We start from the raw sequence: 24,770 nt of genomic DNA on the forward strand, positions 1-24,770 counted from the left end.
GGGTGGTGATGAAGCCACAACATGTAGTCCAAGAGCAATCAAAAGGCTTCAGGGCCTTGGGATGGTTGGTGAAGGAATCTGGAGCACCGGTTATTTTTTCTCTATCCTTTGGGTTGTGGTTAGTGACACTGGAAGAAACAGATAGATCTAGTCTAATAATACGTGGCTCTGGGACTGGTGCCACCACCACATCCTTTGTTTTTCTGATACTGGCATGGCCGACACAGCACCAGGTCTGCTGATGGCAAGCAGGATTCACCTTTCACAAAGGGCGAAGAAGGTCTTTGCCCATCGGCAAGTGGGGCTCATTGACAGAGCTTTAAACTAGATTTGAAGGAGAAGGGTCATAATATCAGGCTTGCCTGTTACAAGCTGTGGGATGACCCACCAAGGGCCCTCAGCCTGTCGCTCTGAGGTGTGCTGGGTACACTACAGGACACTTGAAGTCTTACGGAGATGAGGCAGGGGCTCCTGGGGTAGTAGGAGCCAATAGGGAAAGACTGTTGAAATCCCTCAAAGGAATTAAGGGGTGTTCCTCTGAGAAGGTGACATGGCCAACAGCCCACCTCAAGTGCCTCTGTACCAATGCACGCAGCATGGGCAACAAACAGGAGGAGCTGGAAGCCACTGTGCTGCTAGAAACCTACAAACTTGCCATTACTGAAACTTGGTGGGATGAATTTCATGGCTGGAGTGTGGCTATTGATGGCTAGAGGCTGTTCAGAAGAGACAGGCAAGAAAGAAGGGGCAGAGGTGTTTCCCTCTACATCAAGAAATGGATAGAGGGTGAACATGAGCAGCTTATGGGTAAAAATTAGAGACCGAGGCAAAAAAGGGAACCGTGTGGTTGGCACATAATACATGCCACCCAGTCAAGGGGAGCCTGTGGACAAAGTCTTCTTACTCCAGCTGCAGGAGGCTTCGCACTCAAAGGCTCTCATCCTGCTGGGGGACTTTAAACACCCTGACATCTTCTGGAAAAGTAGCACGAAAACCTGCAGGAGACTCCTGGAGTGCATGGAGGATAACTTCTTAAGCCAGGTGATAGACAGCCCTACCAGAGGAGATGCCACACTGGACCTGATGATGACCAATGCAGGTGAGCTACTCGATGACATCAAGATTGGAGGCAGCCTGGGCTGCAGAGAATGCTGGTGGAGTTTGCAGTCCTGAAAGATATGGGTCAGGCAATGAGTAAAGTCAAGACCCTGAATTGTAGGAAAGCAAACTTGCAGCTCTTCAAGGAGTTAGTCAACAGAGATCCCTGGGAAACTGCCTTCAGGAACAGGGGTGCAGAACAGAGCTGGCAGATCTTAAGGATGCTTTCCATATTGCATAAGAGCTCCCAATTCCTGTGAGTAAGAAATCAGGAAAAGAAGGCAAGAGACCAGCACAGTTGAGTCGAGACCTGCTAGTCAAACTAAAGAGGAAGAAGCAAATGCACAGGCAGTGGAAGCAGGGACAGGTATCCCAGGAAGAGTCTAGGGATGCTGCCCGGTTGTGTAGGGATGGGGTCAGGAAGGCCAAGGCACAGCTGGAGCAGAACATGGCAAGGGACACAAAGAATAATAAGAAGGGCTTCCACAGGTAAGTCAACCAGAAAAGGAAGATTAAAGAAAGCATACCCCCCCCATGAAGAGCAAGACTAGCAAACTCGTAACAACAGAGAAGGAGAAGGCTGAGGTGCTCAACAACTTTTTTGCCTCAGTTTTCACTGGCAACCTCTCTTTCCACACGTCTTGAGTGGATGAGCTGCAAGACGGAGACTGGAGGAGCAAAGTCCCTCCCACTGTAAGAGAAGGTCAGGTTTGTGACCACCTGAGGAACCTGAACATACATAAGTCTACGAGACCTGATGAGATGCATCCCAGAGTCCTGAGGGAATTGGTTGGTGCAGTTGCCAAGCCACTCTCCATGATTTTTGAAAAGTCGTGGCAGCCAGGTGAAGTCCCTGGTGACTGAAAAAAGGGAAACATTGCACCCATTTTTAAACAGGGTAGAAAGGAGGACCCTGGGAACTTTCAACCTGTGAGCTTCACCTCTGTAAGTGCAAAGATCATGGAAATGACCTTCCTAGGAGCTATGCTAAGGCACATGGAAGACAGGAAGGTGAATTGAGACAGCCGGCATGGGTTCACCAAGGGTGAGTCCTCTCTGACCAATGTAGTGGCCTTCTATGTTGGAGTGACTACAACAGTGGAAAAGGGATGAGCTACTGATGTCCTCTCTGTGGACTTCTCTAAGGCCTTTGACATGGTCCCCCACAACATCCTTCTCTCTAAACTGGAGATATGGATTTGAAGGGTGGACTGTTTGGTGGGTGAGGAGGTTGCATGGTCTCATCCAGAGTTTAGTGGTCAGTGGTTTGATGTCCAGATGGAGATCAGTGACAAGCAGTGTCCCTCAGGGGTCCATACTGGGACCAGTGCTGTTTCATATCTTCATCAACAACATAGGTAGTGGGATTGATTGCACCTTCAGCAAGTTTGGAGATAACACCAAGCTGAGTGGTGCGGTCGACAAACCTGAGGGACGGGATGCCATCCAGACAGATGTGCAGAAGTTTTACAAGTGAGCTGTGTGAACCTCATGAGGTTCAACAAGGCCAAGTTCAGGGTCCTGCACCTGAGTTGGGGCAACCCCCAGTATCAATACAGGCTGGGGGGTTGAAGGGCTTGAGAGCAGCAATGCAAAGACGGCTTGGTGGTACTGGTGGACGAAAAGCTGGCCATGCGCCACCAATGTGCACTCGCAGCCCAGAAGGCCAACAGGATCCTGGCCTGCATAAAAGAAGCGTGGCCAGCAGGTCGAGGGAGGTGATTCTCCCCCTCTATTCTGCTCTGGTGAGGCCCCACCGGGGAGTACTCTGTCCAGCTCTGGAGTCCCCAGCACAAGAAAGACATGAACCTGTTGGAGCAAGTTTAGAGGAGGTCCATGAAGATGATCAGGGGGCTGGAGCACCTACCTGATCAGGACAGGCTGAAAATTTAGGGTTGTTCAGTCTGGAGAATAGAAGGCTCTGGGAAAACCTTATTGTGGCCTTTCTGTACATAAAGGAGGCCTACAAGACAGGTGGGGGCAATCTTTTTAGCAAAGGCTGTTTCATTAGGACAAGGAGTAATGGTTTTAAACTACTGGAGCATAGATTTAGACAGGATATAAGGAAAAAAATGTTTACAATGAGGGCAGAGAAACACTGGAATAAGTTCCCCAGAGAGCAGTCAGGATAGGGGTGAACGAGCAGCTGTGGGGTGCTTTTTTGCTGGCTAGGTGGTCTCAGACCACAACAATGATGTCTCACTCTCATCTGGGTGCAGCAGTGACCAAGAAAACCCCCAAGTCCAACGAGTTTTCATCAGTAATTTGTATTAAAATTAGAGAGACATACTAGGTGGAGTTTTCTTGATTTTCCCTTGAAGATGGTGCAATTCAATATTAACAGCCTGAACTACGACGAAGAAGTAAAATACATCAATGTCGCTACCTGGGAAACAATTGTGATTATGAGAGGCAACACTGTCATTGAAAATTATCTTGATAAATTGAATAAATAGTCCAAATCAATAAGTGGAAATTCTGTAAAGTGTGAAGTAATATATTTAGGAATAAGGAATTAAAAAAAAAAAAAAAAAAAAAAGGAAAACCATAAAATTCCTCATTACCAGCTGGGAAACACTGTTTCAGGAAAGGATCTGATTTTACAAATCCCAAATGAGGCAATAAAGTGAAATAAATTGAAAAAATTAGCACAGATAATAGCATCAAGGACTCTAAAGGTTTAGAAAATACGACCTGTAAGAAAGAGCTCAAAGAACTGAGTTTGTTTATCTAGAAAAGAAATGAATGAGAAGAAACAGCAGTGTTCAAATATACAATATTTTAAAAATGAGACAGTGATGGATTGCTTTCCACGTCTTCTGAGAGTAGAACATGAAATCATCAACATAATACGCAGCAAGGAAAGTTCAGATTTGATAATAGAAAACATAATTGCAAAAATAGTTAGCACTGAACTTGTCAAGGAAGGTGCGGAATTTCTTTGGAAATCTTAAAGGCATCTTGGCCAGTATACTTTGTCTTGCTTAAATGCAATGGTATGTGTTCATTCAGACATGTTCTCTCATTCCTAAAAGCTGTGCATCTTAGAAACAGTTCTATCTCTCAGTCCAGAGCTCTGTGACATGTGAGCATTGCTGTTGAAGGAAATAAGTCAACCAAAACTATTATTAAAAAAAAAAATCATCTTAGAATCTAACAATATCCCAGAATGAGCCCAAGACCTGGTAAGTCATCCAAATACCATAATATTGACATCTGAAGTCTTTTTCATAGCTCCTTTCTTCGTGGTTCTCAGCCATACAAATATTTTGATAGATAGTCTTTTTAGATTACTTTTAGGATTTTTTGTTGATTCAAATCAATTATGGTACAAATCATTAATGTAGTGAGATAGAGTGATGAAATAAGACTACTGAGCATGGAAATTTTTTTTGTATTCAGATACTGACTAAACATTGCCTCCAGGCTACATTTTGAATGTGATTTTTGTGAAAAAAATAATTATTCATTAGGAACATATTAAAATCTGGTTGAGATCATTATTTGAAAGAGTACTACAAAACAGGTAGGATTAGCTTCCTAGGATCATCTAGAAAGTATAGAATTTAGGACAGTGGCTGAGAGAATGGAAAAAAAATGGGGGGGGGGGGGTTGGTTTGTTTGTTTTAATCTCCTGAATTCTTTTCTGATTTGTGGCAACAGGCCACATTACACACTTTTCTGTATTTCAATATCCACAATTACAGTTCAAAACGACGTTATCTGTTTTACACATATACAGTTTACAGTGGCTGCACGAAATTGTATTTTCTGATTCCGCAAATCCAGGCACCACCCCTCCACTCTCCCCCGCAACCCCAAACGAGATGTTGTTTGTCCACTTTAGCAAGGCTCTTGCATTCAACTAGATTATTCTTCTCCATCTGAATGTGATATTACAGCTGTTGAATGCATCTAAAAAACTCCAGAATGTCAAATAACTTTAAAGCATCATTAGTCAGATGTATAACTGGGTGAAAAAAAAATAATATGGAAATTACATGAGCAACAGGTACATCAATCACTTCTGAATGTGCCTGACAAACTACTCTGGGCATTATCTGACTGTAAGTACATCAAGTACTGATTGGCTGGTTCAGGTTATGAAGCTGCAATTCATGATGAGAAGAGGAGCAGATGAGAAAGACGCTAGGGACAGTCCTCAAGATCAGTTTCCAACTAGGACTGGAGATCAGATATAAAATCATAAATGTTCATCAGTGCAGTTAAATATATTTTTTTCTGTTTTGGTTTTGGTTTTACTTCTGTATGTATATAGTGTAGCTATTTTTTATTTTATTTTCTCTTTTTCTCCAGAGTTCAGGTACATTCCAGCTGGGATCAGAAAATAAGCACCTACCACTGTAGCATCTGACTCAAGTTGTAACTACATATTGGAATCTAGAGATCTTAATCCAGAGTTAAAAATATCAAGCATAAAATCTGAATATATTTGGATCAAATCTCTTGTTTTGATTTTCAAAGGTTACTGATCAAAAATTACTCTGCTGGTTTATCATATATTTAGGAAGAGAAGTTTCTTTTTGTCAACAAAACTGAACTTTCAGTGTTATTCTGGTTCTGCATAATATGATGGAGTGTTGCCCTATAGCTGAATAGGAACAGATGTATATGGAGAAAAAAAAACAAAAACAGACACAGATGGTGTATCACATGTATAACTTCTTAATTTATCCCTCTTTGTGTGATACAATTATCCCGGCAAGTAGGCTGTATTCATCCCCTTTTCAGATTCTGGCAGTTCCTGCAGGGACACTTTTCTGCATCGTGCTGTAAAGTGCCAGGGCAGCACACAAGGATTCCTCACTCTGTCATTGTACCCTCTCTAGGTCACTTCCCTGTCCATTTTTGCCTTTGTTTGTTTGTTTCATTTTGAGTAACTGTGATTACAATGAAAGTAGGATTGTTTCAGTTAATTGTTTCATCAGAATATTGATGTGGTTTTCCTCTTTAGGGAAAAAAAAAAAAAAAAACAACCCAAAACCCCAACTCATACCATTTCCTATATGTTATTTGCAACTACAGGTTCCTCTGAGAATGTGTTATTTTAGCTTTATGTTCAGAATTCATATTTACCCCATGAAATTTGTATAAACTCAAACTAATCTCAACAATGTTGCATTTACTCTGAGCTTTGCATGAGGAATACTAAACTGGGACTTTGCTTTGAATAGCAAGCTGGTCAATATTTCCCCATCAATTTGTAAAAGTGATTTAATATCATAGACTTAAAGATCTTGTCGTGGTTTAAGTCCACTCAACCGGCAACAAAGCACCACACAGATGCTTGCTCACCCCTGTCCCAGTCCCCTGAGGGATGAGGAGGAGAAAATACAACTAAAAGGCTTGAGGGTGGAGACAAAGGACAGGGAGGTCTCACGCACCAGTTATGGTCACAGGCAAAAGACAGACTCAACTTGGGCATAACATCAATTTAATACAAACAACCACCATCATCAAGAATCATATAAGATACAACCAGGTCTTAAAAACACACCTTTCCACCACCCCGCCCTTCCTCCCAGGCTCAGCTCTGCTCCCTCTTCCCCCCCAGCAGCGCAGGGGGCAAGGAATGGGGGTTACAGTCCGTCCGGCACAAGGTGTCTCCGCTGCTCCTTCCTCCTCAGGGAGAGGGGCCCTCGCAGCCCTCCCCTGCCCCACCGCGGGGTCCCTCTCCCGGCAGACAGCCCTCCACCCACTGCCCCAACGCGAGTCCTTCCCGCGGGGCCGCAGCTCCCCAGAACCCCCCAGCGCGGGTCCCTCCCGGGGCTGCCGCCCTCCCACCGACGGGCGGCTCCAGCGCGGGCTGCCTCGGAGTCGCGGCTGCTCCGGGCCCGGTCCCTGCTCCTCCGGCCCGGGGCCCTCCGCAGGCTGCAGGCCAACCTCTGGGCCACCGCTGGGCTCCGGGGGCTGCAGGGGCTCAGCCGCCACCCCACGTGGGCCGCAGGGGAACCTCTGCTCCGGCACAGCTGCCCCTCTGCTTCCTCACTGACCTGGGTGTCTGCAGGGCTGTTTCTCTCACATCCTCCTCCTCTCCTCCACTCACCAACAAAGAAACATGAACAAAGAACTCACTCAACAGGTCCTTTCACTCTGACATAGAGTTATTCCCAGAGGCACCAACTAGTCTGGCCTTGGCCAGAGGTGGGTCTGAATTTGGAAATTGTGAGTATAGAAATAATTATTCATGCAGGCAATTAAATAAAGGGTGTTAATGAGTGTATTAATTCAACTCCTGTGGCAGATATTAAAGCAATGATGTGTCATCAAAGTAGGTACTAGAGAGCCGGACACACTGTGAAACAAGGAACATCAGTTGTTTTGTTGTTTTTTTTTTTCTTTTTCTCTTTTAACAAGTATCAGAAAGGTTTAATCCATTGCCACATACTTGAGAGTTGCTGGCTCCATTAACAGTACAGAGCTATACACTTGGCTGCATTACTTTGGGTCAGCTTTGCATAAGTGCAGGCTTCTTCCTTGCAGTCACAGCCTTCTTCGGGCTCCAGCCTAGGATCCTCCACAGGCTGCAGGCCAACATCTGGGCCACCGTTAATCTCCATGATCTGCATGGGGTCAGCCGTGTTTTGAATACTGGCATCTAGATTAATGCCCTGATAATTTCCAGACTGCATTAATGTATCTTTACGTGTATGTTAAGTGTATCTTAGTATCAGTGCAGAGAAAATACAGTTGTGCTCTAATGAATTTCTGTCCTGAGAAACAGGACACCAGGACTCAAGGCCTGGGCATACCACTCTTTCTTACGATAGAGGCAGTGTTTTTTTCCTAGACATTTTCTAGATAATTTTTTCTGTATGTTACTTCTCTGTGCAGTGAATGAGGGAATTACTTCAACAAGGGCCAAAATCGTTCCTATTTTCTGCTCCTTTTCTTGCAGTCCTTCAAACCTTCTTCTGTGCAACTGTTTTCACTGAAGCAGAGGAATTTCCTTTCCTGTCATTAAACTGGATTATGTCTCAAGATCTCATTCGAAAACATTCACATTATAATCTATTTAATTTTGCCTCACATCGTTGAAGCATCATTTTTTTGTTTGGCCCTCGAATTAAGCACTTTACTAGAATACATGCTTGTGTTTCTAGTGTTATAGGATGCCATCCTTTATTTTCAGCAATTTATCTTTTCTAAAGTATTTTTCTCACAGTATATGAATTTACTTCTATGCAACAACATGCAAAAAAAAAAAAAAGATTTTTTTCTTCTAGAACATTATGTAGTAATTGTATGATGGATGCAACAAAAAATACTTATTAATTTCCTTGCTTCAGCTACCTTTTTGTATATTTTGAATTAGTTTATTTCAGTCTAAGAGGACATTTAGTCACACTTGTTCATACACAGAATTTTACTTATTAAGCATTATTTTTTTCTGCACAGAGACACAGTTTATTGTCATAATGAAGAGAAGACAATAATTTTTGTATTGATCAACTCAGATGTTGCCTTTATAAAGATTTGAAACAAAAATTCTGCTGATACATATGTAAATTCAGGGAATTATATTAAAAACAATTGTTAAAACAACAAGCTGCAAATGAAAAATATTATGTGCTGGGTTTTATCCTAAATAAAATCCTCTACTTTTACTGAAGGTCTCATTTTCACTAGCTATTTCTTTAAGAAATTAGAAATATATTATGTCTACTTCTACTGCAAAGAGTAACACTTAGAAATAATTAACAGTAGCAATACTACTACTCCCATTCTTCTTCCTCCTCCTAGTAATATGCAAACCCCATAACAGATAATGTCTTTGAATTCAGGATTTCAAATTAAGACATGTTGCTAGTCCAATCAGAAACATTTTGCTAAATTCAGTTTTGAGGTTTCTTTTACAGTTCTGTTACTGTGATCCTAATTATTATGTGAATAGTATCATACTCAAGAATCCCATGTATATGAAAAGTTGTCAGTGTTACAAGAAAGAGGTATGCTGCGATAAACAATGCAATATGTTCTGTGTTTCTGCAATCTTTATCTCTCTGCATCTGGAGATGATACAAACTATTATCAAAAGTAACCCAGAACTGGGAAATAGATATTCTGCCCATCCAGTGGGGAAAATGTAAGGGAAGTGTATTAAAGTGCTCATATATTACTGTAATTCCTGGAAATTTGTTGGCTAGCAATCACTACAGCTATTCTCATTAGTCCACAGGCAAGCACTACAGGGACATCAGTGTTTGTATCATCTATAATTTTTGTCCCTTTTTTGCCCAAAACATGTATTTTCATAGCATGTTTTTTAATGTATGTTCAAGTCATTAAGTTGTTTCAGACTTTTATCATTTTCATTAGACTAATAGAAATGTAGATCTATAAATAGATAATAGTCTTATAGACTGAGGTAATACTAACATTAGCTGAAATTAGCTGAGGAATATTAGTTTGTCGTAAGGAGGCTGGACAATGAAGAGGTAAAAAAAAATGTTATACTCCAAAATATGAGATCATAATTTTTTCATTCAGGTAATGAAGTTTCAGTGACGTTTTGCAAGGAACTGGTAAATGTGGTCCTCATTAAAAACATCATGTTCAGTTCTTGAGACTTAGCATTAGGAAGGCTTTATTCAGATTTGTCAAATTCGTAAATGTTCTGGGAAAGAAGAAACTATGAAATGAGACAAATAAAAATGTTTAGCATAGAAATATAAAATCTTAGGAGACCTTTGTTTTTCTTCTCTATAAATATGCAAAAAATGAATAACTATCAGCACTGACACAAGAAGAAATAGGTATAAATTAATTATGCTGTGAAAGGTCAGTCTGAAAAAACAAAGAATTTACAATATAGTCTTCCATGAGAAGTCAGTAAAATCCAAGTACCTGTAAAATAGAAGACATTGAATTTATACAGGCATTAGTAACAAGGTCAGCAGAGCAGGTTAAAGAGCAGGTTTCTTACAGATACGTGTTTTCTAAAACCCGTGTTTCTTTCCATTGTTCAGGGGTAATTACTTCTTCCACTAAATTATTACTTTACTTGGCTGGAGTAGTGTTTTATTTTAACTTAGTAATTTATTTAACTACCTTGTATGGTAGTTAAACACGGTTAAATACAGTAAATCACTTAATGTCAAATGAGGCAAAGCACATAGAATACGTACCTCTAAAATCTAAGTCCATATGTTTAGCCCTCAGACACTGAGTGAATTATTAATGTACACATTGTAGCCTTCACATGTGTAAAGTTTGCAGTAGCAAATTCATAGGTTTGTTTGGGATTTTTTTTTTAAGTACATTAGTGGTAAAGGAGAAAAAAGGAGAGGAAGTTGGTAAGACAGAAGACATAACAAGAAATAAAATACATTGTGTACCAAATAAAGTGCATTCCCTACTTGACTAGGTACTTTTCACTCAACAGACTGCTCTCAACTTTTGAATCAGCAAAACCACCTGCATCGTAGAACAAGTGTCTTCTCAGATATTTTTGTGTGTGTATGTATGCCTGACTCCACAGTCTCATCACCTCAGACAAAATGCATGGGCTAGCAGTCTGTGTCTTCTAGTTTAATGAGCCTCCAACTCATACATCCTGGTGGACAAGTTGAATGTGAGTCAGCAGTGCACCCTTGCATCAAAGAAAGCCATACAGATCCTGGACTGCACTAGTGAGTGTGTTGCCAGCCAGACCAGGGTGATGATACTTCCCCTCTGTTCTGTACATCTGGAGTGTTACATCCAGTTTTGTTTGGGCACCACAACAGAAAAAGGATTTTTACTTGCTGGAGCAAGTCAAGTGGAGGCCACCAGAACAGTCAGGGTTGGAGCATATTCTACAATATGAAGCTGAGGTCTTGCCTCTGTAACCCTTGTTGCTGTCTACAACTACCTCATCAGGGGGCACAGAAAAGATGGAGCCAGACTCTTCTCAGAGTTTCACAGTGGTAGGACAAGAGTTAACAGACACAGGGTGGAATGTGGGAAATTCCAGTCAGATAAAAGGAAAATATAAGCAGATTTTTTATTTTTTTTTTTCTTATGAGTATAGTCAAACTCTAGAACAGGTTGCCCAGAGAGGCTGTGGGATCTCCATCCTTGGAGATGTTCAAGACTTGACTGTACATGGCCCTGAGCAACCTTATCTGATCAAGCCTGCTTTGAGGAGCAGAATGGACTAATTGACTCATGAAGGTCCCTTCCAACCTAATCTTTTATAATTCCATGATACACATTGAAAGTGACAAATAAGTAAAATGTTATCATTTGTACTGTATACTCTGTATAAAATCTTCATTCAGAAGAGTGTCTATGCTTTATTTTCCCTATAAATCTTGTATATGCAATATATAACTGTGCTCTAAACAAATTATAAAACACACAAGCTTATATTATTGTATACCTCAAAGAATGCACAAACTTTAGGGGCCTTTTGCCTAAATTCTTAACTCATTTTCAAGAAACACAGTTTATGAGAAGAAATTGCTATAATACTGTTCTGCTTTTCAAATACTCTTGTTTTCCTTCTCTTTTGATTTGGCATTTATTCTTTAGGCTTTTGTTTATCCTGAATATATATATTACTTTTGCACTGTTTAAATTATTTCATGGTGTGTTTTAGCTACCTATTGTGCATGACACCATTTATTTTTTTAGAAAATACTTATCTTTTCATTTAATTAATACTTCTTTAGCTCAGTTTGCATCTGACAGAGCTCAAAAAGTTGAATTTATTGTTCTACAGTTTGATTTGAACAATTCTGCATGCCAACATTTATAGAAAATTCTCCGTACAGCATGCAAAAAATGCAAAGGTTCACCTTTCTCCTTTTATGAAATAACAGTGAGAAAAAAGATTCAGCTTCACAGTAAGTTTACTGTGACTTAAAAAGTTATCACAACTATCATACATCTGTGTACATGCTTTTAGGTTGTGGCAAATTATAGAGATACTCAGTTTAGAACAGTATGCAGATAGAAATAGTAGGAAAAAAAAGGTATCTGAACCATTTTCATGAAAGAATTTTAAAGGCTTTGCATTTAGTATAGAACTTTTTAGGTTGTTAAAAATGAAATTGTCATCATCACACAGTTCTACTATACATATTCAGCTGTATAAAACCATGAATAAAACAAGTTTTCATATTTCCTATCTTCTGTAAAAAAAAAAAAAAAAAGCAGAGTTCTGAACTCCAGCTAGGATATTCAAGACTAAATCTTGAAGTCTACACAAACTGTATTACAGTTCTACAGAAATTTAGCAACTCACACCAAAGTCTGCCAAGTTTCATCTTCAACTCATATGAAAATTAGAAGCTTTTTTCCTTCATTTTATTTTTATCCTGTTCTAAGGAAAAGAAAATTCTTACTGGAGTTGATTCTGTAGATGGGTCAGTCTTACTCGTATGATCTCTGTAGATTGTTTGGCATGAAATAACCGGGTATAATTATCTGTATTTAGTATTCCATTCAGTCTGACAGTGGCAGGTAAGTCTTCCACATTTTGTTGAGGAAACTGTTACTTTCATTGGTATTTTAATTCCCATGTCTGTGACTTTTCCTGTGTCTAGTTTAGTGCACTCACTATTTAAATGCCTTCTGTCTTAGAATTTTACAATAGTTTATAGTAGAACTCTGTGTCATGCTACATTTCATTACATCATTTATGTGATGTGACACATTTAAATGAAGTGTGAGGTGATATAATGACTCATCAAGCTTAGAGAGAGAAATATAAAAATAGAAACACTAAGTCAAAGCTGTAAGAAAAAATGTAGCAGCTAGTATCCTTGCTTAGAGAGCTTGTAATAGTGTGTTCTAAAATATTTGTGGGCAGTATGAAAAGCAATAGCAACTATATGATTCCTATAATTTATAAAATTTCCACTGCAAAAACGGAATGGGTAAATAGAACACTATTCTATTGGATGGAAATAACTGTTCTAGGCAAGCCTGGTGTTAAAATTATTATGCAAAATCTGTAACTAAAAATCCATTACTAACAGAACTGTATAAACAGTATAAAATTTTATTTATGGCTCTCTCTGAGAGATCAGCATTGCAGCTTCCTTTACCAGAAACTTCTGCATAGAGTAGGTTTTTGCCAAGCAGGATCTGATCTCCAAATTCTGAATTTTTTCCAAACGTTATCTGAGACTGTCAAATGGTGTGGGGACTGACAGATAATCTACTGGTTTTATGTCATACTCAGATTGGGAAATAAGGATAACACCATCTAATTTGTTCTCAGCTGCTTTCAGCTGTGATTTGTTCCAGATTTTTTTCCTGTGGTAAGGTGATTGGTGTTTATCTGTGCAGATAATATGAGCTTCATTACTGCAATATCAGAACAGCTCTCATCAATCACTTCTTCACATTCTGCAATTCCCTGTCCACAGTATTAAGAAATCCTTTGGCAAAATTATGGAGTCATTCATTTGAAGTGATGCCTTTGATTTTAATAAAGTTGTATGAAAGGTACCAGTGCCAAACGCAGAACATTGAACTTAATGTCTCATATATAGACATCCACAGCCAAATTGGATAATGTATTTGCTGTCAGTGTATAACAAGTTGCTGATAGGTGTTCGAGAGCATTGCTGTATATTTATCTAAGATGGAGTTTGGCCTGAAGTTCATAACGTAAGTAAAAATCACCGAATTTCTAAGATCTCTGTTTCTAGTAGGGGTTTTGGTAAAGAAAAATATATTATCTAAACTGCTTCACAGTTTCTTAATTTTCTTAATTTTCACACTTAACTTTCGTTGTTTTTAAATAAAATGTACAAATACAGATATTAATCATATTTAAAACATTATAGTTCTTTGGGGCCACTCTGGCAAGAACTATAAACTTAAAATCAGGACTCAGAGCAGAGATCCACAGTATTTTATGTAATAATATGCTTGTCTCTGGGAGGCTGCTTTTTATCAATTGCAGGATTCTTAAATTTTAGTATGAATATTATACTTCAACATAAAAAAAAAATATTAATATTGTAATCAGGAAATTAAACGTATCTAAAAATTGTAAAAATCTGTCATCTGAGAAGAATGATGTTTGCCCAATTAAGCAAAGGGGTTTTTTTAATCCAATAATATTTTAAATTTTTTTAAGACATCATTTAGGGTTATCCTATCAATGGTCTTACATAATTTAACTGCATAAGAGGACCACTGCCATTAGTCATTGTGTATGTCTTTTCTATACCTCAGAATGTCATTCGGATGCATATACTTGGAAAATTGTTTCATGTTCTAGTTCTTGGAAATTATTTTTTTTTTAATTGGTTTTCCAACATTTTGGAGAGAAAAATGGGAAAATAAATGCTGAAGAAGAATTACAGAGATACTACTCTAAAGAAACGTGAAACCTGCCAGTAATAATGAATACCTTCAGAATACTGCAAATTAAAGGGAATTTATATGACTTGTTGAGATGTATGATGTGTACCAAAAAGTACATCACCAAATTCCATGCATAAAATAAAGGTACTGTGTTATTTTTTCCTACCTCTTTTGATCATTCCATTGGGATCTCATTAGTCCAGTGGTTTGATCTTTATCTGTAGCTGACCAACCTTCCCAAAAATTAGGAGTAAGAGAAAGGGAGAATATTAATTAAAAGAATGAAATTTCAATATAGCTAATGTGTACAAAGTCCCTAAGACATATTTGAGTATCCTGAATTTGTAGTATACTCATATACTCCAGAAACTTATTATAGATGTTATATTAGGACTGGGGATGGTTTTGATCAGAAAGATCTAGTACTTGCTTTATATCATCTAATATTTCCTTTAACCCAAGAAAACTCTCCACCAAAGACATGCTTTGTCTTCACGTCACCAAAATAGAAGTTTCACTGTGACCTACTAGTTAGGTAAAAATATAATAGTTTGTGTAAAGTAATGGTTTCGTGTACTGTATTCATCTTAAGGAATAAAAGATTCATCACAAAAAAAAACATCCAACCGTGCTTTAATAGTTTTTGACCTTTCAGGAAAAGATACAGTCCACTTCCCAGCTGGATGCTAGTCTCTGTGACACAGAAGATACCTGCCAGGCTTTACAGTTTCCTAAGATTCAATATAGCAAATGAAAGAGACTGAAAAATAGAGCATCTTAAGATAGATATGAAATATAGAGCTATTGAACCAAACTAACACTTGCAAAGTCCTAGTATGCTTTCTCAAGAAATCAACATTGTATTTTTTTCATTTCATACCCTACATAGATTAAGAAAGTGTTTTATTTATTAACTTTCTACATACAAAATGGTAGAAGCCCTTTGTGATGGAATCTTCTAGTCCAGAGGCAAGAAAATCAGATTCCGATTCCACCTGTCTCAATACAAAATATTAAAAAATAGCATCAAGTTATTAAAATTGAAGGTATTAAATAACAGTTAAACACATCCCATTAATTTGGAGTGATCTACTTTTATTTGTTTATGTAAATGTTTAAGTTATATCTGGAAACCATGAAAGATTAGATAATTTTTTGTGTCTTTAATGTAGATAAACAATACAATTAAAGTATTGGTACAAAATGACAATACTGTGTTGGAGTACAGTGAGTTGACTACAGGTAACATCCAAATACTCACACAGCTGCTCACTCCCTCGCAACAGGGAGAAAATGGAAGGAAGGCAAGAAGACTTGTGGATCTTATCAGCTGTCTCAGCTGTCCCGTCTGTTCCTCTGTCCAGTCCCACTCTATGGGACAAGAGGAGGTTGTTTTGAATATCCATGCGGCAACAACAATTACTCAAAGGTTCAGAATTCCAACTGGTTTTTCTCAGTAACTTTGTTTAACATTGGCAACGACTGATAATTGTAATAAGAACGATAACCAAACTGAGAACTGGCAAAGGGAAGTACAATCCCAACACTTATTAAAGGCAAACACAACCACAATGCCCCTTAAAGGCAAATGTGATGGCAATGCTTGGCCCTGGCAACAGTTGAGAATGAGAGGAAGGAGGAAAGAGAGAGGAAAGAGAGAAAGGAAAGAGATGGAGTGTAAGACATCACTGCTCTTGGATCCTGTGTTAGTAAGATGTGGCTGGCAGGCAGACCCTCAGGCAGTGGGCCCACGTGTTTTCCTTTCTTTGTGGCCCTTTTAAAGTTTCTATCCTTGCCCCTTAGAGGCAATGCACAATCCGAGACGGGAATCTTCTAGAAATGAATTGGGTGGCTACACTGGGGCACAAGCACTTCACGGCAAGAGCCCTCTAGATATGGGTCAGGGGGCTGCTGGCGTCAGAGCATGCACACTCTGTGGAAAGGGTCCTCACCTCAGTGACTGACGGCTTACCTCGCCTGGTGCACAGGTTCAGAGACAACATCACTGACAGCAGACACTGGCCCACAGAATCCCCCCTACCTCCACAGGACACAGCCGTTCGTTCCCCTCCCCTGTCCTCTTGTTTGGGCAAAGCGAGTGTGTGAGACATTTCACGATTTCTCTGCAGTCAGATGCCACACCCCCTCCCAACTTCTTGCCCACCCCAGCCTGCTCACTGCGTAGGTGCAGAGTAGGAAAAACAGAAAGCCTCAATGCTGTGCAAGCACTGCTCAGAACAGCCAAAAGACCAGTGTGTTATCGACACAGTTCTAACCACAAATAAAAACCACACCATCATACAGGTTGCTGTGTTGAGTTTGTCTGCTGGGATTTTGGTAGCGTGGGAGGGGGCTACAGAGGTGGCTCCTGTAAGAGGCTTCTGGAAGCTGCCTCCACCCTGCCCCAGCTCAAATATAGACCTGCCTCTGGCCAAGGCTGTGCCGATCAGTGCCTCTGCGAATAAACACATTTAAGAGTGGAAAAAACCTGTTGGGTGGGTTCTTTGCTTGAGTCTTTGTTTGGACTGGAGGAAAGGAGGGGGATGTGAAAGAAAAAACCATGCAGACACCCCGGTCAGTGAGGAAGCAGAGAGGCAGCTGTGCCGGAGCAGAGGTTCCCCTGCGGCCCACGCTGGGGTGGCGGCTGAGCCCCTGCAGCCCCTGGAGCCCAGCGGTGGCCCAGAGGTTGGCCTGCAGCCTGCGGAGGGCCCCGGGCCGGAGGAGCAGGGACCGGGCCCGGAGCAGCCGCGACTCCGAGGCAGCCCGCGCTGGAGCCGCCCGTCGGGGGGAGGGCGGCAGCCCCGGGAGGGACCCGCGCTGGGGGGTTCTGGGGAGCTGCGGCCCCGCGGGAAGGACTCCCGTTGGGGCAGTGGGTGGAGGGCTGTCTGCCGGGAGAGGGACCCCGCGGTGGGGCAGGGGAGGGCTGCGAGGGCCCTTCTCCCTGAGGAGGACGGAGCAGCGGAAACACCTTGTCCCGGACGGACTGTATCCCCCATTCCCTGCCCCCTGCGCTGATGGGGTGGGAAGAGGGAGCAGAGCTGAGCTCAGGAAGACCGGAGGGATGGGGTGGGGGTGGGAGGGGAAGTTGTGTTGTATTAAGACCTGGTTGTATTTCTCATTATCCTTGCTGGTGGTGGTTGTTCATTAAATTGATGTTGTTGTCCCCAAGTTGAGTCTGTCTTTTGCCCATGACCATAACTGGTGAGTAAGCCCTCCCTGTCCTTTATCCTGGAGCCTTTTGGTTGTATTTTCTTCTCCCCATCCCTCAGGGGACGAGGTAGGGGTGAGTGAGTGGCTTCGTGGTGCTTTGTTGCCGGCATGGTGGGCTTAAAAAGCAACAGTTGCTATGAAGAAATTCCACTCCATCACAGCCAGACCCAGTACATGGAGCGCTACATGCCTGAGTGACTAAAAATACAAAAGGGAAATTGTGCAAATGAGAGAACCTGTTTTATTTGTTGATTTTAAAACTTTTTTCCACTCTGGATGTATTCATATGTTATTATGTAGTCAGATAATCTGTTGTGTTTCTATATGTGTAACAGCCCACTAAGAGAAAAGCTGTAGTTTAGATTCCCACTTAAGGAGCTGAGGCTCTCAAAGAGAGGAAACAGAAGTGCTTAATCCCAAAAGCTACTTCTGCACTGCTAAATAAAAGAGAAATATTGAATGGAGGCAAGGACTGGACAGTTGTCCATGGGACATAGTCCTAACTTTTGTTTCCTTTTACATCTCTCTTCTGAGATCAAATTCATTGTAGAATACATCTATTTCTTTCTATTATATATACAGAAAGCTGTTTCAGAGGAGACAATCTACACTGTAAATGTTTGCATCATGTCAGATGAATCCCCTCAAAGAGCTGAGAGGGGTATGTCCAGATTTTTAAAGGTATCTAGGAGAGTGAAGTTCTATAATGATCCTTGGTTGCAAAGTCATGTCTTCTACATTAATTTCCTTTACATTATTTTTTTCTTTCACCCTTTTCTGTTGATAACATTAATGCTTGACTAATAACAAAGTTGTGTAGGTTGCTGTCTCTAGCTTTAGGTTTTCATATAACAGATCTCAACATCAAAAACACTATTTCATTTGAGAATTATATGTAAATTTAGATTTAGAAAATCAAGACAGTGCTGCATTCTCTTGTAACATTTCTGGAACAATGTGAGAGGAGACATGCAAAGAAGATGTATATTCTGAAGTTAAAAGTTTGTAGATTTTTCTCGTTCCCTATTAACTCGTATTTGTAAAGCTGCTTGAAATTCTTTTTGCTTTCTCTAATTTGAAATAAGCTTAAAAGATACTCCTGAATTATGCATTCTGATTTCACTTAGATAGTTCAGGCTTGAGAGTGTTATTCCCACTTCAAACACTCTGAATTCTGCATATCACTGTAATGCATTCATTCTTTAATACCTCAGGAATGAACGCATTACAACCTGAAACCTTAAGAACCTTGTTCTTAACTTTCTATTTTTGTTGTCAGAAGATAATAATAATATGATTGGTATTGTCTTGATGCTAAAGTGCTCTCCTGTGTTACATATCTCTTTGTAACCACTTGGACTTATGTAATTTAATTCAGAAAGTGTTACTATTTCAGGGAATTAATGACCTATTAACAAATACATTATTTAGATTTTCTCCATAGAGTTTAAGTCCAGTTGAATCCTGCCAACCTAAAAATGTTGAGGTTTAGGGTAAGTTTATCTGAAGGCATGCTAACACATACCATATTGGACAAGTATGTACTATTTGGAGTTAGGTGGGAAATTGTGTTATTACAATATTTTGATCAAAATGCACTGGTTTAGATAGACTTTTCCAAAATATGTTATGCAAGTTCATCTAAAGAACGATAATAGTCAAAGCAGGGAGTCTTTTGTATTCTGAAGAAAAGGAAGTGAAAAACAAATAATATGACTTCACAGCTAAAACAGAGGATATAGAGATTTCCAGTTTCCTGTTCACTGTTTTGAGGCTGCATTTTTGTTCACGTGGTTTAGGTTATCTCTAACTGGATGTCCAAATATTGATGCCACATATAAAGCCTTTTTATAAATGTAGAGTTAGTATTTATTTTACTCTAAAAAATCAGAGTGGTTTCATTCCATTTTTCCGTAACTTAGTCTGTAGATTTTCACCAAATATTTTCTGTACATAATAGTCTTTCATGTTTTATATTTTAATTAATATAGTTTTCCATTTTCCTTTTTAATATCATTAAGGGTTTGGAAAATTTCATTCTAAAATACAAAAAATAACTCACATATTTTATTAAAAACTAAAAAAAAAAATATAATAAATTAGCAGTACCAGAAACAATTATTTGGGCAATCTAATACAAAATGGGAAATACAAGTGCCATGAGGACATTAAGTCTGAGAGCCAGAGACCTTTGATGGGAAACATGAGAAAAAATCTAACATCAAAAGTGAGACTCAAAAGATGCAAAGAACAAATTAATTGAACCATTAAACATGAAAACATTTATAAAGGAAATACTTTAAATTGTTGCGCTTCTTATTTTAACTATCAATACGATTAACTGCGTTAGTTAATTAGCTCAGATGCTATTAAAAAAAATAAATAAAAGAAAACTTTCTCACTGAACATTTACAGATTTTCCTGCCTAGGAGATGGGATTTGGGAGAAGAGAGTATAGAAAGTGGAAGAAAGGGTACAGCGGAGGGGTGTAAAAAAAGAAAACAAAAAGGGGCTGAGCAGGATGGACAAAGACGAGCAATTGTTATAAAAGATACCACGAAGAGTTCTATAGGCATGCTAATTGCTAAAAAGTTTAGGGGAGAACTGGGTCTGATAAAGGATGAGGAAACAACCTAGTGACATAGAAAAATTAGGGAAATGTTGAACTACTCAACACCTTTTAGCATTGGTCTTCATAGACCAAACCTACTCTCAGACTTCTGCCTGTACCATATGGTATGGGAGAGAGAAGGGCAGCCAGCAGCGGAAGAGTGAAAAGTTGGGAAGAAAGCAAGGCAAAGCAAATGTCACATACAGCAGCATGGCCAGCAGACTGAAAGAAATTATTATTCCTCTCTATTCAGCACTGGGTGACACCTCTGGAACACTGCATTGAGTTTTTGGGTCCCTAATTCAAGAAGGATTTTGAGATATGGGAGAGGTCCACCAAAGGGCCGCCAATTGTCAAGAGTCTAGATCATGTGTCCTGCATGAGACAAGGTGAGGGAGCTGGGGTTGCTTAGTCTGGCGAAGAGGAGGCTAAGGGGTAATTTCATAGCCTACAAATCCTTGAAGTGAAGTCATAAAGATGAGAAAGGCCAGATGATACAGCAAAGGTCAATGGCCACTAACTGTGTCTTGAAATGTTCATGCTAGGTATTAGGAAAGTAATTTTAGCTAAAAGAGTAGTGCATTACTGGAACAGGTTGCCCTGAACAGTCATGGGCTCTGCACCTGCAGAGTTCTATGAGACTGCCAGACAAAGCCACAGCAAACCTGACCTCATGCTAGCAACAGGTCTACTTTGAGTTAAAAGTTAACAAAATGGCCTTCAGAAATCTCTGTTAAACAACACTCTTTATAATTCTGTGGCTTTATGTTCCTTGATTTTATATTATAAACATCAAGGATTATTCACAGCTGTTGACAGCAGCTCAGAATCTATTTGCCTAAAATTTACTTTGAAAATAATTTACCAGTTTTCAAAGAGCAAGGCCTCAAAACAAACATATATTTAAAACTTTCAAACTGTAGCCCTAACTGTTTCTACTAAGCATAGTCAAGGACTGGAAACTTTATGTACCATTTCTGTTTCAGAATGCTTCCATGTGTTAAAGGCAAGATATGCTGGATAGCACAGGATCACCAATGCTGTCTCAACAGCTTGTGTTATCTGTTCTGTCAATACAAAAAGAAATTGAGTTCCTGGGGCTCTTGATACAAGATCTTTCAGAAGCATAAATTCAGTTAAAAAAAAAAGAAAGGTTATCCAATGTCAAGGTTGTCAGTGGGCTCCAGTTTAAAGCTGATTTACTTTGTTTCATTAACAGCAAGATCATATGAGATGCTAATTCTCTTTCTGAGTTGTTTTGAATGGAATCCCTGAACTAGAACTTCAGCTGAGATAAACAAAAACCTATGAGCAATTTGTTGAATCCTGGTCTTTTAATTAGTTTATCTAAACAGACTGATGATCCGTGATCAAAAATTTCTTCAAAATAAGGTAACATATTTCTTCAACAATGTGTAAACAGTTTGTTTATAAAATATTTTTAAACAGCACTAAGGCCCTAAGATAAGAAATCAAATATGCTGCTGTTGCAATGTTTCTCACCTTAAAGATTTATTAGGTTACATCTTACTGTGCAAAATTGTGAGGTTTATGAAAAAAAAAAAAAAAAAGGAAACTCTAGAGAGTAAAAATATTCAAAATGCTCCAAGCATTTTCCTGATTCACATCACTTACTTCTGATTAGTATGCATGGATCATATGTAGCCCTAAAAAGCAGAAGTCTTCTAGCCGTATAAGCACAAAGCCTCACAGAGTTTTAGTAGTGATATTTTTCCATTGTGAATCACCTTCCTCTCTTCCATGTGCCTTAGCATACCTCCTAGGAAGGTCTATTCCATGATCTTTGCACATACGTAGGTGAAGCTCGCAGGTTGAAAGTTCCCAGGGTCCTCCTTTCTACCCTGTTTAAAAATGGGTGCAATGTTTCCCTTTTTCCAGTCACCAGGGACTTCACCTGGCTGCCATGACTTTTCAAATATCATGGAGAGTGGCTTGGCAACTGCATCAACCAATTCCCTCAGGACTCTGGGATGCATCTCATCAGGTCTCGTAGACTTATGTATGTTCAGGTTCCTCAGGTGGTCACAAACCTGATCTTCTCTTACGGTGGGAGGGACTTTGCTCCTCCAGTCTCCATCCTGCAGCCCACCCACTCAAGACGTGTGGAAAGAGAGGTTGCCAGTGAAAACTGAGGCACCTCAGCCTTCTCCTTCTCTGTTGTTACCAGTTTGCCAGTCTTGCTCTTCATGGGGGGGGTATGCTTTCTTTTATTCTTCCTTTTCTGGTTGACTTACCTGTGGAAGCCCTTATTATTCTTTGTGTCCCTTGCCATGTTCTGCTCCAGCTGTGCCTTGGCCTTCCTGACCCCATCCCTACACAACCGGGCAGCATCCCTAGACTCTTCCTGGGATACCTGTCCCTGCTTCCACTGCCTGTGCATTTGCTTCTTCCTCTTTAGTTTGACTAGCAGGTCTCGACTCAACTGTGCTGGTCTCTTGCCTTCTTTTCCTGATTTCTTACTCACAGGAATTGGGAGCTCTTATGCAATATGGAAGGCATCCTTAAGATCTGCCAGCTCTGTTCTGCACCCCTGTTCCCGAAGGCAGTTTCCCAGGGATCCCTGTTGATTAACTCCTTGAAGAGCTGCAAGTTTGCTTTCCTACAATTCAGGGTCTTGACTTTACTCATTGCCTGACCCATATCTTTCAGGACTGCAAACTCCACCAGTATGTGATCACTGCAGCCCAGGCTGCCTCCAATCTTGATGTCATCGAGTAGCTCACTTGCATTGGTGACCATCAGGTCCAGTATGGCATCTCCTCTGGTAGGGCTGTCTATCACCTGGCTTAAGAAGTTATCCTCCATGCACTCCAGGAGTCTCCTGCAGGTTTTCATGCTACTTTTCCAGAAGATGTCAGGGTTTTTAAAGTCCCCCCAGCAGGATGAGAGCCTTTGAGTGCGAAGCCTCCTGCAGCTGGAGTAAGAAGACTTTGTCCACAGGCTCCCCTTGATCGGGTGGCGTGTATTAGATCCCAATAAAAAGGTTCCCTTTTTTGCCTCGGTCTCTAATTTTTACCCATAAGCTGCTCATGTTCACCCTCTATCCATTTCTTGATGTAGAGGGAAACACCTCTGCCCCTTCTTTCTTGCCTGTCTCTTCTGAACAGCCTCTAGCCATCAATAGCCACACTCCAGCCAACAAATTAGTCCCACCAAGTTTCAGTAATGGCAAGTTTGTAGGTTTCTAGCAGCACAGTGGCTTCCAGCTCCTCCTGTTTGCTGCCCATGCTGCGTGCATTGGTGCAGAGGCACTTGAGGTGGGCTGTTGGCCATGTCACCTTCTCAGAGGAACACCCCTTAACTCCTTTGAGGGATTTCAACAGTGTTTCCCTATTGGCTCCTACTACCCCAGGAGCCCCTGCCTCATCTCCGTGAGATTTCAAGTGTCCTGTAGTGTACCCAGCACACCTCAGAGCGACAGGCTGAGGGCCCTTGGTGGGTCATCCCACAGCTTGTCACAAGCAAGCCTGATATTATGACCCTTCTCCTTCAAATCTAGTTTAAAGCTCTGTCAATGTGCCCATGTAATGGTTTTGTGTGGCAAGGTTTTGGTAGCGGGGGAGGGGGTTACAGGGGTGGCTTCTGTGAGAAGCCGCTAGATGTTTCCCCTGTGTCCAATACAGTCAATGACAGCTGGCTCTAAGACGTACCCTGCACTGGCCAAGGCCGAGACAATCAGCAACAGTGGCAGTGCCTCTTTGATAACATATTTAAGAAAGGAAAAAAAGTTATTGCGCAGCAGTAATTGCAGCAAGAGAGAGGAGTGACAACATGCGAGAGAAACATTTCTGCAGACAGCAAAGTTGTTTAAGAAGGAGGGGGAGAAGGTGCTCCAGGCACTGGAGCAGCGATTCCACTGCAACCTGTGTTGAAGACCATGGTGAAGCAGGCTGTCCCCCTGCAGCCCATGGGCAGTGGAGCAGATATCTGCCTACACTCCGTGGAGGACCCCACATTGGAGTAGGTAGATGCCTGAAGGAAGCTGTGAACCCATGGGAAGCCTGCACCAGAGCAGGCTTCTAGCTGGACCTGTGGACCTGTGGAGAGAGAGAAGCCCATACTTGAGCAGGTTTGCTGCTAGTGACTCCATGGGAGGAACCACACTGGAGCAGTTGGTTCCTGAAGGACTGCACCCCCTGAAGGAGATCAACACTGAAGCAGTTCATGAAGAACTCATGCTGTGGAAGTCATGGAGGACTGTGTCCCCTGAGAGGGACCCCACATTGGAGCAGGGGAAGCGTGTGAGGAGTCCTCCCCCTGAGGGGGAAGGAACGCCAGAAACAAGTGTGATGAACTGACTGTAACCCCCATTCTCTGTCCCCCTGCACTCCCCACTGAGCAGTGAAATTGGGAGAATATTGGAAATATTGGGAATAAAGTTAAGCCTGGGAAAGAAGGGAGGGGTGGGGGGAAGGTGTTTTGAGATTTGGGTTTATTTCTCATTACTTCTCTCTGAGTTGATTGAATTGGTAATAAATGACATTTTTTCCCAAAGTCAAGT

Source organism: Leptosomus discolor, chromosome 1 (genome assembly GCF_034619465.1).
Source record: "Leptosomus discolor isolate bLepDis1 chromosome 1, bLepDis1.hap2, whole genome shotgun sequence".
NCBI lineage: Eukaryota > Metazoa > Chordata > Aves > Leptosomiformes > Leptosomidae > Leptosomus > Leptosomus discolor.